The sequence below is a fragment of the Miniopterus schreibersii genome (genome assembly GCF_964146895.1).
Source record: "Miniopterus schreibersii genome assembly, chromosome: 2".
Taxonomy (NCBI): domain Eukaryota; kingdom Metazoa; phylum Chordata; class Mammalia; order Chiroptera; family Miniopteridae; genus Miniopterus; species Miniopterus schreibersii.
This window is the reverse complement of record NC_138102.1, coordinates 67,119,854-67,136,874: the sequence shown is the minus strand read 5'-3', so window position 1 is coordinate 67,136,874 and position 17,021 is coordinate 67,119,854.

Genomic DNA, 17,021 nt, shown 5'->3' with positions numbered 1-17,021 from the left:
TCTATTTTGTCTGATATAAGTATTGCTATGCTAGCTTTTAGAACAATCAAATAAATATTATGTTTTCTTATATTTTTATTTTAGAGGTTGAATACATATCACTTTTTGCTCACTTGTGTTTATCCCTCTAAAATGTATGTATACATAAACTACTTTAATTCAATAGAAGTATATTTTATTATATTGAATTAGATAAAGTTTTAAATATCCAAATTGTTTCTTTAATAATCAAATTCTATAACTATATGTTGGCAACATTAACAATAGCATCAATACATATATATATATATATATTTATATAACAGCTTTAGATTAGCATACTTTTTGCAAAGATAATACAGACTTCCTGTATACTCACATTGTTTTACTTATTTTTAACATCTTACTTTGGCATGGTACATTTGTCAAAGCTAGTAAAAACAATTGATAATGCTCATTAACTAAAGCTGATGCATTATTTAGATCCTTATGTCTTATCTGTTCCCATATCTCACTGAGGATACTTCATACATTTATTATTCATGTCTTCTTAGGATTCTCTTGGCTGTGACAATTTCTCTGACATCCCTTGCTTTTTGATGACCTTGACAGTTTTGAATAATGCTCTTCAAGTACTTTGTAGACTATCCTTCAGTTGGGACTTATATCATTTTTTCACATGACTTGACTGGAGTAACAAATTTGGGGGGAGATGGTCATACAGTATATTGTGATACTTACCACATCATATCAAGTGAAAATATTCCCAAAATAACTCAATGTAATATTTAAAGACTTAGCATAAGTAGTGTTTGTCAGGCTTCACCACTGGAAATTTACTTATTTTTATTCCTTTTCCATCTTATGCACTTTATAAGGAAGCCATTACGTATAGCTCACAACTAAGGAGTGGTAGGTTATGCTCCACTTTTAATCGTAGAAGTACCCTCATAAAATATTTGGAATTGTTATGAAAGGGGTACTTGTCTTTTTTCTCTAAGTTATTTATTTATATTAGTGTGTATGCATAAATATTTATATGATATGTTAAGTTATCATCCAATAGTACCTTATTGCTCAGGCCATTCAGATTTGGAATGGGGACTCTTTCAGTGTGCTTCTCTATTCCTTTGACATACTTCCATTAATGTAGGGAGTTTTATTTTTTCATTGTTTTATAAGTTTTGTATACATTTTGTAAGTTTTCTAAGAATGTATACATTGTTTTTTATACATTCAGGTACTACAAGTTGTTTCACACTCATTCTGTATATTTATAGCTATAGTCCTAGAATCATTCATTCTTTTTTATAAAAAATTGTATTTTAAAAAAAATGTCAAAGTGATTGACATGCTCAAGGCTATTAGGATGTTGTTGGCTCAAGGGCTCTCGCTGACAAAGCAAGGACATGAATGTGTATATACTAATCTGTGTTTAATCTCTGTGTATAATCATATATATTAATATTTCTAAATGTAACCATCTATATAAATATTAAGCTAAATATGGATTTATACAGAATCTTCTACACTGATCTTTTACCACAAGGATTGATCTAGTCTCTTCTGCTTATCTATGTGTAACATTGTATTCCAACAACAAAAACCCTGGTTCCCAGCGTGTTCCATTCATTTACTTTATGATTATATCTCTTGCACATGTATAGTAGTTTAAGGATTATTAACCTCTGTCCCCATGGTGATGTTAGGGCGAGGGGTTTTATCAATGAAAGTATTGTGCCTATGTATAATTCATTTTTCCTTTAACCTTACAGTCTCCACTCATTGTGAAATTTACCCAAGTTACTGCTTTATTTGGTAATTCTCTTAAGTGAAATAGTTTCATACATTTTTAATACACTGTACTTAGATTATTTTGTCACATCTACATTCTATCCTGAAACCTCTGGCTTCTTAAATTATATTTTTATTTGTTTGCATGTTTAGAATTTATTGTTTCAGCTGTAAAATTCTCTGAATTTTGACAAATATTTAATGCCTTGTATTTTCCATTTAGTACTATCCAGAATATTTCACTACACTAAAAGAAACAACAAAAACCATGTTTGTTTCATCTATCCATTATGCCTGACCCTGCACCAAACCCTTGGCAACCACTGATCTGTTTACTATCTCTATGGTTTATCATTTTCCATAATGTCATATAAGTATACTCATCACATTATGCAGACTTTTAGACTGACTTCTTTCACATAAAGATATACATTTAAGATTTATACACATATTGTTGTTACTTGAAACATGTTTTTTATTGCTGAATAATAGTCTAGTATATGCATACACAAAATTTGTTTATTCATTCACCTATTGAAAAATAATTGCTTTTAGTTTGGTTGATTCTGAATAAAACTTCTATAAATATTTACGTGCAGGTTTTTAAGTGGACATAAGTTTTAAAACCTATGAGTTGCTAAGAGTAAAATTACTGGATTATGTGGGAAGATTATGTTTAGTTTTGAAAAAAAAAAAAAGATGAATTATCTTGCAAAGTGGCTGTACCTTTTTGTGTTACCATATATAAAGAATAATAATTCTCATTGCACTAGATTTTCACAACTAGTTTGTATTATCAGGTTTGGGTTTTGACCATAGTAAGGGATGCGTAGTAATACGGCATTTTAATTTGAAGTCTATTAATAATGTTGAACTGTTTTTCATATACTGTCTATATATCTTCTTGGTGAGGTATCAGTTCAGATTTCTTGCCCATTTTTAAAGTAAATTGTTTGTTTTCTTATGGTTGAGCTTTAAGTGTTCTTTGTAAATTTTGGATTATTGTCCTCTATCATATGTACATTTTTCTATATTTTTGCCAGGTTGAAAGTTTTCTTTTTATTCTCTTAATAGTGTATTTCACAGAAGATTTTAATTTTAATAAAGTATAATTATAATTTTTCATTTATGAATAATGTTATCGTTATTATCAATATATCAACAAATTGAAGCATTTATAGATTTTGCTCTATGTTTTCTTCTTACAGCTTTTTTAGTTTTGTTTTGTCATTACTTCTAAATATATTTTGAGTTCATTTTTGTGTAAGGTATAAGGGCTACATCTAGAGTCCCTTTTTGGTATGTAAATTGTCCATTTTCCAAGCATGTTTTCTTGAAAAGATTATCCTTTCTCCATTGAATTGCCTTTGTTCTTTTGCCAAAAATCAGTTTATTATATTTCTCTCGCTTATTTCTAACCTCTCCATTCTGTTTATTTGATCAACATGTCTGATCTTTAGCCAGTACTAGTCTTTCTTGATTAATATAGCCCTAGAGTAAGTTTTGAAACAGGTAGCATCAGCCCTTCAATATTGTGCTTCTTCAGTGTCATTTTGGTTATTCTGGTTTTCTGTTGAATAGAAGTGATAAGAGACAACATCTTTACCTTTTGCTAGATCTTAGTAGAAAAGTGCCCATTTTCTCACCATTAAGCAGGAAGATAGCTATAATTGTTTTTGTATAAATGTTTTTTAGAAAATTGAAGATATTCCCCTATATGCCTAGCTTGCTGAAAGTTTTTATTAGAAATGGTGTATTTTATCAAGTGCTTTTTCTGAATCAATTCATAAGATCATATGAGTTTTCCTCTTTGATTTTTGATGTGATGGATGACAATGATTGTTTTTGCAAAGTTGAACCAGTCTTGCAACCTGGAACACACCCTACCTGTTCGGGATGTATAGTTATTTCTATACCTTCTTGGATTTGGTTGGTGATTTTTTATACTTACATTCATGAGAGATATTGTTTTATAATTTCCCTATAACTTCTATAATGACTTTTTGTTTTTGGCATTGTTAAATGAAAACACACACACAACTGTCAATAATTATTTGGCAGCCTATTTGTAGAAATCTTAGGGGTTATTAGAATCATGGGAAGGGTGCTTTGTAGTAAAAGTGAGTTTCCTTTCAGGCTAGGTTTTGCTATTCACTATCTGATTTTAGATACTTGTCTAATATCTCTGTCATATTTTAATAGCAGTAATAAAATGTGTCTTAATATTTTCCTATTGGGATGTATAGTTATTTCTATACCTTCTTGGATTTGGTTGGTGATTTTTTATACTTACATTCATGAGAGATATTGTTTTATAATTTCCTTATAACTTCTATAATGACTTTTTAAAAAAACAACACCCTTCCCCGGCCGGGCCTGGCTCAGTGGTTGAGCGGCGACCTAGGATCCAGGTGATCGGGGTTTGATTCCCCGTCAAGGCACATGCCCAGGTTGCGGGCTCGATCCTCAGTCCAGGGCGTGTAGGAGGCAGTTGATCAATGACTCTCTCATCATTGGTGTTTCTATCTCTCTCTCTCCCTCGTCTTTCCTCTCTCTGAAATCAATAAAGATATATTTTTTTAAATAAATAATAAATAAATAATAAAATATAAAATAAAATAAAAAATAAAATAATAAAATTAAAAAAATAAATAAATAAAATAAAATAAAATAAAAAAATAAAATAAAATAACATCCTTAATGCTAAAAGGAAAACACACTAAAATATGTTGTCTGGGATAAATGGTTGTAGGCAAAATTGTGATGACCGAGGCTCATGCACTGAATTAGAGTTAAGGAACTATAGAATACATTCTTTTCATAATGTAGCTGAGAACTCAGTATTGACAACAGAATTTGTTGTTTATTTACAAGGATACTAAGGTGTTAAGAAAAAATGAAAGTATAGTTAATTACAATTTAGTATTTAAAAAACATTTAATGCTGAAATTGAAAAACAAATTTGACAATTAAGTAGATTACAATAAATTATTATAATTATAATATAAATACAGAGCGATGCAAACATTAGTTTACAGTTGTTCATATGGAAAATAATATAATAATTAATAAATAACAATACAAGTGTAAACTGTGTATTGCATACTTGTAACTGTAAACTTTCATTTGCCCCACCCTGTGCATTCATTTAGAAAGATGGAATAAAATTATAACCTTTTGAATTATTACTAGTTACCACTATGATAGTAGTACAAGTCAGCATGTGTTGTGTGTGTATATATGCATGTGTAACACAAACCTTACTCACTGGAGCTACCTTTCTCAGTTCTCAGCATTGTTACATATCTAGATAGTTTTTTATACACAGCCAATTTCTTCTTCCTGGGTGGTTAGAGACTTCATTCTCAACATACATTTGGTCCTTGGTTTCTCTGATGAATCTCCCAAAAGTTATATCAATTACTTGAAAACACTGTGGTCACTTTTTAATGTGGCCATCTGTCCACTTAAAACTTGAAACTGATGAGAAACCTATTTCACAAAAGCTGGCGCACAGCTGCCAGATGGCACCAACTTGTGATCACCATGACTCAATCTATATTTAAACAATAGAACGATAGTAAAGATTGGCTTGTTGACATGTATAAATTTCACTTCAGAGTGAAGTGTGAGGATTATAGGCTTCTGGTCAGAGGTCAATAGTTGAAGCTAAATTTTGAGTTAGTTAAACATGTGCCAATGAAGCATGATTATCTCTTTGTGCCCCAGACACTAATTTTAAAACTGTAAAAACTTCCTCTTCAGCAGTTACACATTCTTGATTTTTAATGTATATAATATTTACCTTATAATTTAGATGTTACATATTTTAAGTTGTCTTCTATATAGAACAAAGACTACAAAGCATAAAGATTATGTAAATACTACAAAAACAATAAAATACTGTATATTCTTTATATAAAATATATAATAGATAAGAAACTTTGGGGAAAGTATGGTAGACATTTTTGTTCTATTACATAACAGAGGAAATGGGGTTTCAGAGAACTTAATGGACTTATCCTAAAATATTCATTTACTAAAGTAGGTGATAGACTAGGGACATTAAACCAGCTATCACTCAACTCTCACTATACTTTTAAATAAACCACCAGTCTTAATAGAAAAATGAAACCCCTAATGATAATAATAAGCTGGTTTGTTCACTTTATTGGAAATAAATTATTTCCTAACTTGATGATGATGATGATGATGATGATGATGATTTGTGCTTACTGAGTTATTAAGTTGAAGACTATATTTATTATTTTTAAGTTAATGTTTAAAACAGTCCCTTGATACAAAAACTGTTATTAACGTCTATAATTTTCCATGGATTATGAACAGATAATTAAATAAAATGCTATTTGTTGCTATTGAACAACTTACATGTCTTTGTGTTGAAGCCTTTGTTTTATTTAACTTGAGTATAAGTTTCATTGGTTAATGGTTGATGTCAACTCTAGAGTAAGCCTGATTCCCCTGACAGCTGTTTTTTAAAGCTACTCATCAAGAAAAGCAATCACTGAGAAAGTCCATGACCTAAATGAAAGTAAAAAATAAGGGGATGGCAGATTTAACATTTCCTAGGTCATGGGTTTCCTTCCATTCAGTCATGAGCACAAAGTATGCAAGTACATTGTTTATTTACTGTGGGTTCTTCTCTGACTGATGAAGAAATGTCTCCCATATTAATTTTCTTCTAGAAATTGTAGGTTGATCATAGCTCCTTTTACTAATAATAAATAGGCCGAAGCCTCACCTTATTGTATTATTTGGGAAACAATGAAACACTTGTTTCATTTTATTGTTTGAAAAACAGAAAAGACTGCTCTTATGATATTAACCAAAATAATGATAACTTGAGCAAATGATAATGACATTGTAGTTGTTTCTCAGTGTTTCAGTTAGTGGAAGGACAACTCTAATCTTGTCTTATCACACTTCTGCAGACACAAACAAATAAATATCCAGTCACCATTACCAAATTCTCTAATTAGGTATTTCTCCAATATGTCTCCTAAATCACACTTAATCCACAGCATTTGCACTACATAATATGACATAATTGTGCTTTTTTTAATAGAGTGTATTTGTCTTCTAACCAGTACAGCCTGCTATTTATTTTTCTATGTCCAACCAGTTAACAGAGTTTCTTGACAATATTGTTGAATCAGTTATATCAAAATCATGTTATTGACTGTTTACCATAGTCCAGATGTGGGGCCAAGCAGGGGGGATGTATGTACATATTCAAAACTCAGAAATGTGGTGTCTATTAAGACAGAAATATTGACAGATAATTTGATCAATACCCTATTTACATTGAGAACTACAAGGGCAGTGATTTAAAGAAGCAGCATTTAGGCAAAATTCTCAAGAAATGGTGAAGCCTGAAATTAGTCATGAAAGATAAATAAGGGGAGAAGAATATTTGAGGGGATTTGAAGCAGGAAAAATGCATAAGCAAAAGCATAGAGGTATAGCATAGCATGTTTTATTCCAGGATCTGCAAGTATTGTGTTGTAGGGATGGGCAATATCTTAAATTGTATATTAAACTTTAAGGATTCTCTAAACAATTGGAAAACCAATGAAGAGCCTTTAGCAGAGGGCATAAAGTCAAACATTTTGACTACACATATGGAGGACATATTAAAGGAGAGAAAAACTAAAGTTAGAAAAAAAAGTTTGATTTTTTTCTAACAACTTTTGAACAAGATAAATGGTTGTTTGAAAGCTTGGTGAAGGGGGGATATATTTTATAAATGTTTAGAAGATTATAAAACACCAAAATATTTATAAGATTATATAAAATATGAATGTTCTTTCTATTGTTTAGAAAAACCTTTGTGCATTCTGGGTTTAATGACTTTTACTACAATATCCCTTCAGTATTCTCTTTTCTAGTGCAGCCCTGAACTTAACTATGCCTTAAATTCCTCTGCTTTTATGCCTATTGTCCCTAAGTGTTAAGGTCTTTTTTGAGATCTCCTGTCTCAAAATGTCTGGGGAATTGGATATTTTCCTCTTCCCCTCTTTGAAATAACCCAAACAATGAAAAATAGTAAAAATTTTCAAACTTCTACTTTTTAAAACTGACAGAGCTGTGTAATCCTGAAGGGCAATTTATGAGGATGGGCATCCTCAGTGTGTGGGAAGCAGAGTGTGGAGCAGCAACAGCAAATCTCAAATAAAGCACAAAGATCAAAGTGTTTCAAAATAAAACAACAACAAAATCCACACACACATGTCTCTATAATACATTTTTTCCGGTTTTGAAGTTTAGAATGACCTTTATAGATTGTGGATACAAGTCCTTTATCGGATTTATAGGTTGTGGATCTTTTCTCTCTGTGTGTAGCCTCTTTTCATTCTCTTAGCAGTGTCTTTCAAACACAGAAGCTTTAAATTTAATAATGTTCAATTTATGAATATTTTGCCTTTATGGTCTATTCCTTTGTTACCATACATAAGATTTTTAACATCATTTAAGGTTACACAGATTTTATCCTATGGGATCCCTAGAAGTCAGATAGTTTTAAGGGTTACATTTAGGTCTATATGATCCATTAGATTTAACTTTTTGAATTTGTTGTCTTGTGTGGGCAGGGCAGTTTCCCAAAATAAGGCTGCCAAATAATTATTGTCTATGGTCAGATCTGAAAAATCAGATATAGGATTTTGTTGTGGAGTCAGACTCTTCATTGGTAAGAAAATCAGTTTCTATATGTCTGAAAAGCTTTTATTTCATATTTATTTTTAAAAGATATTTCATTGGATACAGAATTTTAAGTTCAATATTTTTTTCAGCACTGTTATTGCTCCACTGTTTTCTCATCTGCATAATTTCCCATGAGAAAGATGCTGTCATCTTCTTGTTTCTCTGTATATAATATATGTTTTTCCCTGGCTACTTTTAAGGTTTCTTCTTCATCATTAGTTGTTTTAAACAATTTAATTACAATGTACTTGGGGGTTTTTTAATTATATTTTCTGTGATTTGGTTTTATTGACCTCCTTGGGTCTCAAGGTTTATAGTTTTCTATGAATCTGAAAAATGTTCAACTATCATTTCTTCAAATATTTAATCTATGTAAATATATATCTTGTCTTTCTCTTTGGAAATGCCAATTTAATGCAAATAGAACCACTTGGAGATGTGCTATAGGTCATTAAGGACCCACTCATTCTGCCGTTCCTCTTTTTATTCTCTTTGTGTTTCATATTGCATACTTCTATTGCAATTTATTTTTATTGACTAATGTTTTCTCCTGTAATGGATAACGTAGTATTTTTCTCAGTTAATAAAAATTGTATCTCATATAGTAATAGTTTTAATTTCTAGTATCAGTATGGTAATTTTTTAAGTTCCATATCCCTATTTAATTTTTAGAATGTGTAGAATACAGTTATAATAATTGCTTGAATTTCTGCTGCTAATTCTAATGTATGTCTGTTCTGGTTTGGTCTGAATTGATTTTTTTCCCTCTTCATTATGTTTTATATTTTTTGGTTTCTTTATATGCTGATAATTTTTTATTGTATGCAAATTATTATGGATTTTACATTTTTGGATACTGGCTATTTTTATATTTTTACCAATATCCTTGAAGTCCAGGGAAATGGTTAATTTCTTGGGAATAGTATTTCTTCACTTCACTGAATATTTGATGAGCAGGGTCTGAGTAGTGGTTAGCCCAGGACAGGGTTTCTTAATCTTAACACTATTGACCTTTTGAGCCAGATAAAATTTTCTTGTGGTAGGGTGGTGATCAGGGACAGGGGGTTGTTTTGTTTTATGAGATAATGTAGGACCCCTAGCCTCTACCTACTAGATGCTCATAGAATAACTCTCAATTGTGACAACCAAAAAAATCTCCAGAAATTTCAAAATGTCTTTTGGAGGAAAATAGTCTCTGCTTGAATATAATTCTACAGTCCAGCAGTCCCACTGCTGTGACAACACTCTTGGAATCATCTACCAGTGCCCTATGGATTATGATTTTTCCTTCTCTGGGTGCTAGGAACAGGCACTCTTCTCAGCTTTGAGTGAACATCAGGTACTGTTTCTTCTAATCTTTTTAAAGTTTTCTCCCTGACTTTCGGTAGTTTTTTGTTGTTGTTGATTTTTGTCGTTGTTATTGCTCTTTTTGTCTTTCACATATATTTGCTCATCAGTGCCCTGTTGAATTCCTAAGAGATACATAATCCAGAGTTGTCTCCCTCTCTCTGAAACTTTGTCTTGCACTCTGTCTTATACATTCAAATACTCTTGGGCTTCTCAGACTCTCAGTTCCATCTATTCAATGGAAGGAACATGCTGAGCTTTACCTGTCTTTCCCTTCCTATAAATCCAGTCTGGAAATGCTCTTTCTGCAGTAAGCTGAGGCATAGGTAGGGCTCAACATTTTATTTTCTGTCTCTCAGGGACCATTGTGTTTTGTGCGATGCCCAGTGTTTCATATACTGTGGACCCACCTTATCCTCAGTTTTGTTTTCCGCATTTTTAGTAACCCATGATCTGGCCAGGTTTGAAAATATTAAATGGAAAATTCCAAAAATCAACAATTTTTAAGTTTTAAATTACACATTTTAAGTAGCATGATGAAATCTCCTGCAGCCTTGCTTAGTCCCACCCTGACATGAACTATCCCTTTGTGTCACATATCCACGCTGTAGATGCTACCCACACTTGGTAGTCATCTCGGTTTTCAGATTGGTTGTCATGGTATTGCAGTCCTTGTGTTCAAATAAACCTTATTTTATTTAATAATGGCCCTAAAGTTCAAGAGTAGTAATGTTGATAGTTCAGACATGTCAAAGAGAAGCTATATAGTATTCCCTTAAAAGTTGAACACAATATAATAAGATATTTTGAGAGAGGGAGAGATCATATTTACATAACTTTTATTATGGTATATTACTATAATTGTTCTATTGTTTTATTACTTACTGTTGTAAGTAATTGTTTTATTACTTACTGTTGTTAATCCCTTACTGTATCAAATTTATAAATTAGGTATGTATATATAGGGAAAAAACACATAGTATATCTAAAGCTTGGTACTCTGAGCAGTTTCAGGCAATTATTGGAAGTCTTGCAATGTATCAACTGTAGATAAGTAGGGACTACTGTATGTTTTCTTTTATTTTTGTTTCAGGAAAGTGGTGAATCTGGTGCACTGTATGAAAATGGAAGTCCCACTTAATTTTGTTTTAAAAACAAAAAATAAAAATGTGTCCAGAGAATAATATGTAATGTAGAAAATAGTATTTCCCAGCATTTATGTACTGTGTCATTGGGATGTGGAATAAAATTCTAGAACTCCTAATTATGTTCATTCTTTCAAATGAAGTTTGAGAAAATTTCAACAAATACTGACATTTACTATGCAACTCTAATGCACACTCACTGGGTGCATATGTGTTATTGCCATGCTTTACTTCTATCATTAAAGAAATGGCAAAATCTACAAGGAATAGAAATGATCTTACTCTTTGTTGTTGTTTTTTGAAAGACATTTTAGAATATAATCTATATAATCAATATGGTTGCTTTTATAAAAATAAAAAAATAAAAGAGGTTATATTATCAGTAATATTCTAAATAGTGAGCCTGAAAAGTTTTTCTGTCACTGAGTTCACTGGAAATCTCATACTGAACTTACACTGAAGTTTTATAGAAAGATATTTCTTAATATGCTGACATCTTTAGTCATAATAACTCTCAGTAGATGCAGCCTAGCAGATTTTTTAAATGATGAACAATATGTACTTTTAAGCTAAGTGAGACTTAATAAAAAGAGTTGAGCTGCTTCAAAACAAATACACTGTTGTATAGATAGAGCATGTTGAAAATGAGTATGTTAAAATACTCTCCTGTTTCCAGAAATGCCTTTTTTTCATTCACACCTGTGTGAGTATCCTTTTTTGCTCTGATGACAATTAAAACCAACTATAAAAATAAATAGAAGTTAAAATTAGACTATGATTTGTTCTATCACAAAGAGTTAAATTAACAATTACAGAAATAATGTATTATATTATGTTGTTCAAATAAAATCACAATAATTAATTGAAAGTAAAATAATAGTTGTAAAATAATAATTATAAAGTATTCTCTTCAATCTCATCTTTACCTTTTTTATAAGTCCTATTTAGAATACACTTAAGGGATTTATACAGGAACATCAGTCATTTATAAATACATGTTTGCTTAAGATCATTTCAAGGTACCCACCTACTCTTTTCTCTAACTCTAAGGATATGAGATAAATATAATGTAGATCACTGCTCTATGAGAGTTACTTTTTTTTTGTTTCATAAAAGGAGCAAAACTGCTTTGATAATTAAGTGTCCTTGTTTTTATGGTTGTTACATATATAATAGCAAATTTTTAATCAACTCCAAATTCAAAAATACTATTCTTTTTAAAAATAGCATTTTGAATTTCTATTTAAAAAGAATTAAGGCATATTTATTCTATACGTCTAATCTTTTTGTATAGCTATTGTCTATGTTCACTTTAGGTGATATAGTTTTGTTAAGCGATATTTATCTGTAGAGAGCGAGATCTGATGATCAGCCTACCTAACATCTAATATCTATGTACCCTAACAAATGAAATATTTCATTTTTGAATTGTTCCTGAACATTCACTGTATTTATCAGTGCCAAATTATACATATAAAAAACATATCTAAGATTTCAAAGGAACATGAGCATATACTTGAATCACTTAAATGTATGCAGTTTCTGTTTCTTTTATTTTGTTTTATGGATCTTGTCTATTATTTTGAAGTTAGCACAGACTTTTAATGGCTTTCCTCAGAACTCTCTTATGTAGAAGAGAAGCCTATTGTGTTTTCAATAACAACAAATATTAGAATGAACTGACCTGTACTTTTTGTGCTTTATAAATTAGGAGCATAAAAACAAAAGTGTCCATTTCAAGAAAGGCTATAAGACTTCATTATGGGATCTGCAAATGCTACTGCAAGCAATGACCTACTGCCAAGAAATGCATACCTAACTAGAAAGAACCCATGCTTTTTCTGGTCAAATTTAAATAGAATCTTACATGGATTTAGCTCCTTATTATATGAAATCAGCTATGTACGGTTCAAAACATGTTCCTGAAATCCAAATTCATTTAGTAAATGTTGCAAAAGCAGTATTTTGTTGTAATTTAATGTCTACAGATCATTTTACATACTCTTACATTAAATTTTAAAGGCAGATATAATCCTGTTTAGCTTTTTATTTTTGTTATTAAGAATACTGAAACTTAAAGCCATTAAGCCAAACTCCTCAGGTAAGCAAGATCTCATAGCTAGTGTGAGGAAAAACAATGCCTCTTATTCAGGTCTCATATCCAACTTATCTCTCTTTTCACCACTGCATTACACAGTTTTCAAAACAAAACAACATATAGCAAACCTGAGATATCACTATCATGCAAATCACATAAAGATAAAAGTGCTTGGTATCAAAACCAAGTAATTCAGAGTCAGTTCTTAGTATTCTGTTTTTGTTTCTCTTTCTTTTAATTTCAATATAATTATGCTAGCCATTAAGTAATTTTCTTTTGCTATTATATTCCATTAATAATAAGTCACATAGGTTGAAATGACCTTGAAATTAACACAAGCATGTAGGGAAAAGACCAGTTATGTCTGATCTATTTTGAAGCATGTTTGTTAACTGATGAAGACTTAATAGATACACCACCTCTAACTAAACTACATTAAAGACAATTTCTCCTATCAGAATAAGGCTAAGAATAAAACAAGAGGACAAGCTTGTAGATTGATTAAATGTATAGTGTAATAGGATAATGCCTCCCTACTTTGTGCCACTCTATATTATATAATACAAATACATACATATTGTATAAATTCTGCATTGGGTTGCATTTATATAAATGTATAACTGCATAATTTGTATAATATTTTCCTAGAATTTAAGAAAGATCCTTTATTTTTTAAACGTATCTTTATTGTTGATAGTATTACAGATGTCCCCCTTTTTCCCCCCCATTGACCCCTTCCACCCCACATACCTCCCCCTAGCCCTTCACCACACTATTATCTGTGTCCATGGGTTATGTATATATGCATATAAATTCTTTAGTTAATCCCTCCCCACCAACCCATCCACCCTCACTTTCCTTAATGGCAAGATAAATCTCTATGTATATTGAGACATAAATATCTAATATTTTTTAAGTTCAGAAAGAAATATGAAATGATACGTACTTTTTATCTTAGCCAAATTAGCTTCTCTTTACCTTTCTCCTTCCTCTCTGGCTTCTCCTCAAGCAGTGTTTGCTAAGTAAATTTCATCTTTCATTCTTCTGTTTGTTGAACCATAAGGCCCAGTCATCTTCTCTATCAGGCTTCATTTCCTAGGCCCACTCACCCCAGCCAATAACATCAAATCTTATTTAGACAAAAATTACTCTCCCTATATTATCTCTCTGCTACCAGCTTTCTCCATGACCTCAAGATTCATATAATCTTAACAGGGCAAAAATCTAACTCTCAATCCCCCTCCAAAACCTGATCCATAAACAATGTTTCCAAATTTAGTTCTACCTTCATTAATTCAGATACTCAGAACCCTGTACTTGAAGTCATCTTTAACTCTTCACTTCCTCTCATTTTTCATATTCCATTCCACACTAATTCTATCTGTTCCACCTATAATATAAACCCTTCCTCACCTCAGGTTTTACCTCTTTTATTCATATACTGGTTTGAGCCACCATCGTCTTTCACTTGCACCACTAAAATAAACTAACCACTTGACCATAGTCAGTATTTTAAAATATATAACAAATTACTTCACATATTCACTTAAAAGTTTTCAAAGGCTTTCCATTATAGTTAGGATAATAATTCAGGCCACACTTATAAGCTCATCCCAAACACTATTCCTGCTCTGAATTCCTGGGTTTATATTTATTTTCTTCATCTGGAATGTTTTTCTAATGAAATTTATGTTGCTTCCCCCCTTTGTTCTTTAGTTACTAAAGGTTTCCCACCTAAGAAAGTCCATAGGTGAACACTCTATAATATACAAGTTTGAATCATATGAGATAGCCAATATTCTTCTGTTTTTGATTTAATGTCTGTTCAACCTATGGTAATCTCCACTCTCCATCTCTTAGTCTTCCCCCCATATGTTTTTATTGAAGTTGCAGCACCTAATAATTACCTGACCTCATAGTGATTTTTTACTTGTTTATCTGTCCACTCTCTGTTCTTTCCCACTAGATAAGCTGCACAAGAACAAGACTTTGTTTTATTCCCTTTGAAGAATGTCTAGTGTAAGAAGAAATCAATGAATATTCAATATAGGAATAAATTCCCAATTTATAGATTGAAATAATAATCAACTTACTTATCTCATAGAGCAAAAATTGAAAGTTCTGTGATAAAATCAGCGATTTACATAATCGTAGATTTTATGCTTTATTCTAATTTTCATGTTTTATGTGTGTTTCTTATTTTAGTTTTTACTGTTTCATATATTAGTGTTTGAACATAAAGTTAATTTTTATTCTGTGAAATGTATGGAGAAACATAGGAACTGTAGCTATGAACTCTTACAAGTTTCCAGAGTTTCTTAATAAATTATACTGTGTGTGAAGCACACTGTGCTGGGACCTGGAGGGGAAAAAACACACAAAACATATACCTTTCATCCAGAAAAAGCATCTCCTTAGCATTCCAAAAACTGTATGATAGTAGTAATCTACAGTTCTCAACCAGGAAAAAAGCAGAGAGTGCCAAGGGTCATTTGTCCAATATTTCAGAAACCTCTAAGTAAGCCAGTAATACACATTTCTTCTTTTTTATTTTATTTCCTACTCTATTTCTCTATTTGCAATTTGTTTTTCATATTTATTTTTCTTGTTTTATTTCTATAGCTATAGCATTAGGATTTAAAATTAAAAGTTAAAGTAGTCATGTAAATTATAAATGAAGTTTCACGTTAATAAGTTAAAAATATAATGATTTGCTCTTTTAAATATACATATATTCTCCAATTACACTCCTTAATTAATTTCTTTTTAATTAAATTATAACAGAGAGTTTATTTTTTGTTATTAAATTAAAGAAACAAAAACCAAAAGAGGTCTAAAGAATAACTTGCTTTGAATTACTTAGTTTAGATTGCATATATCACTTTAAAAAGGCGATACCTACAACACAAAATTAAGAATACTAAGAGAAGTATTTTAAATGTTCTTAATGTTAATAGAGTTATCAAACAATGTAATATTAATATTTCATAGCCTTTTTAATAGGTTGTTCTTATATTTTTGAAATCTTTCTTGATTATGATCAGATTATAAAAGCACAACTTGAATATTTTTGAAAATAAATTACCATCAGTCTTGAGAAATTCAATTATTATATATCAGCACTTTTTTTTTTTTTTAAACAAGTAAGCTTCTTTCTTAAGAAGCCTGTGGTAAAAAAGAGAAACCAACATTCAAATGTAGTGACAAAGGTTATGAGTTCAGTTCCCATTCAGGGCACATGCTTACATTGCAGTTTCGATCCCCATTCAGGACACATAAGGTAGGCAACCAATTGATGTTTCTCACATATCAGTGTTTCTCTCCCTTCCTTTCTTGCTAAAACCAATAAAAACATATCCTCACATTGTTACTGGGGAGATGAGGAGACCTCGGTTCTTGTCTTCTTGAAGGAAAGATTTCAATCAAGAGACAAAGTGTAGAAAGAAAGCAAGAATTTATTTACAGCAGCAAAAATATATTTAGTACAGTGAAACAAGGAAAGGCAAAGAAGAACCAATGGAAAAGCCTAGGCTGTGCTGCCTTGGTCCACTAGGAAGTCAGAGAAAAGCGAAAAAAAAGGGGCCTTGGAGACAGGTTCAACAGGTTAGCCCAGGAAGAGCTCCTGCTGCCCATTGCTCCCCTGGTTGCAAGTCTCATGGAGTCCCTTAGAGGTTAGGGGATACATGACCTCTTATCTTATACTATACATACAATCCCACTCAAAATGGATTAAAGACTTGAAGGCAAGACCTGAACCATAAAACTACTAGGAGATAATAAAGTGAGTGAGGTCCTTAACATCAGTTTCCCCAGTGATTTTTTTGGATTTGATGCCTAAAGAAAAGGTGATAAAATAAAAAATGAACATGTGGGACCTAATCAAACACTAAAGTTTCTGCATAGCAATAGAAACCATCAACAAAATTAAAAAACAA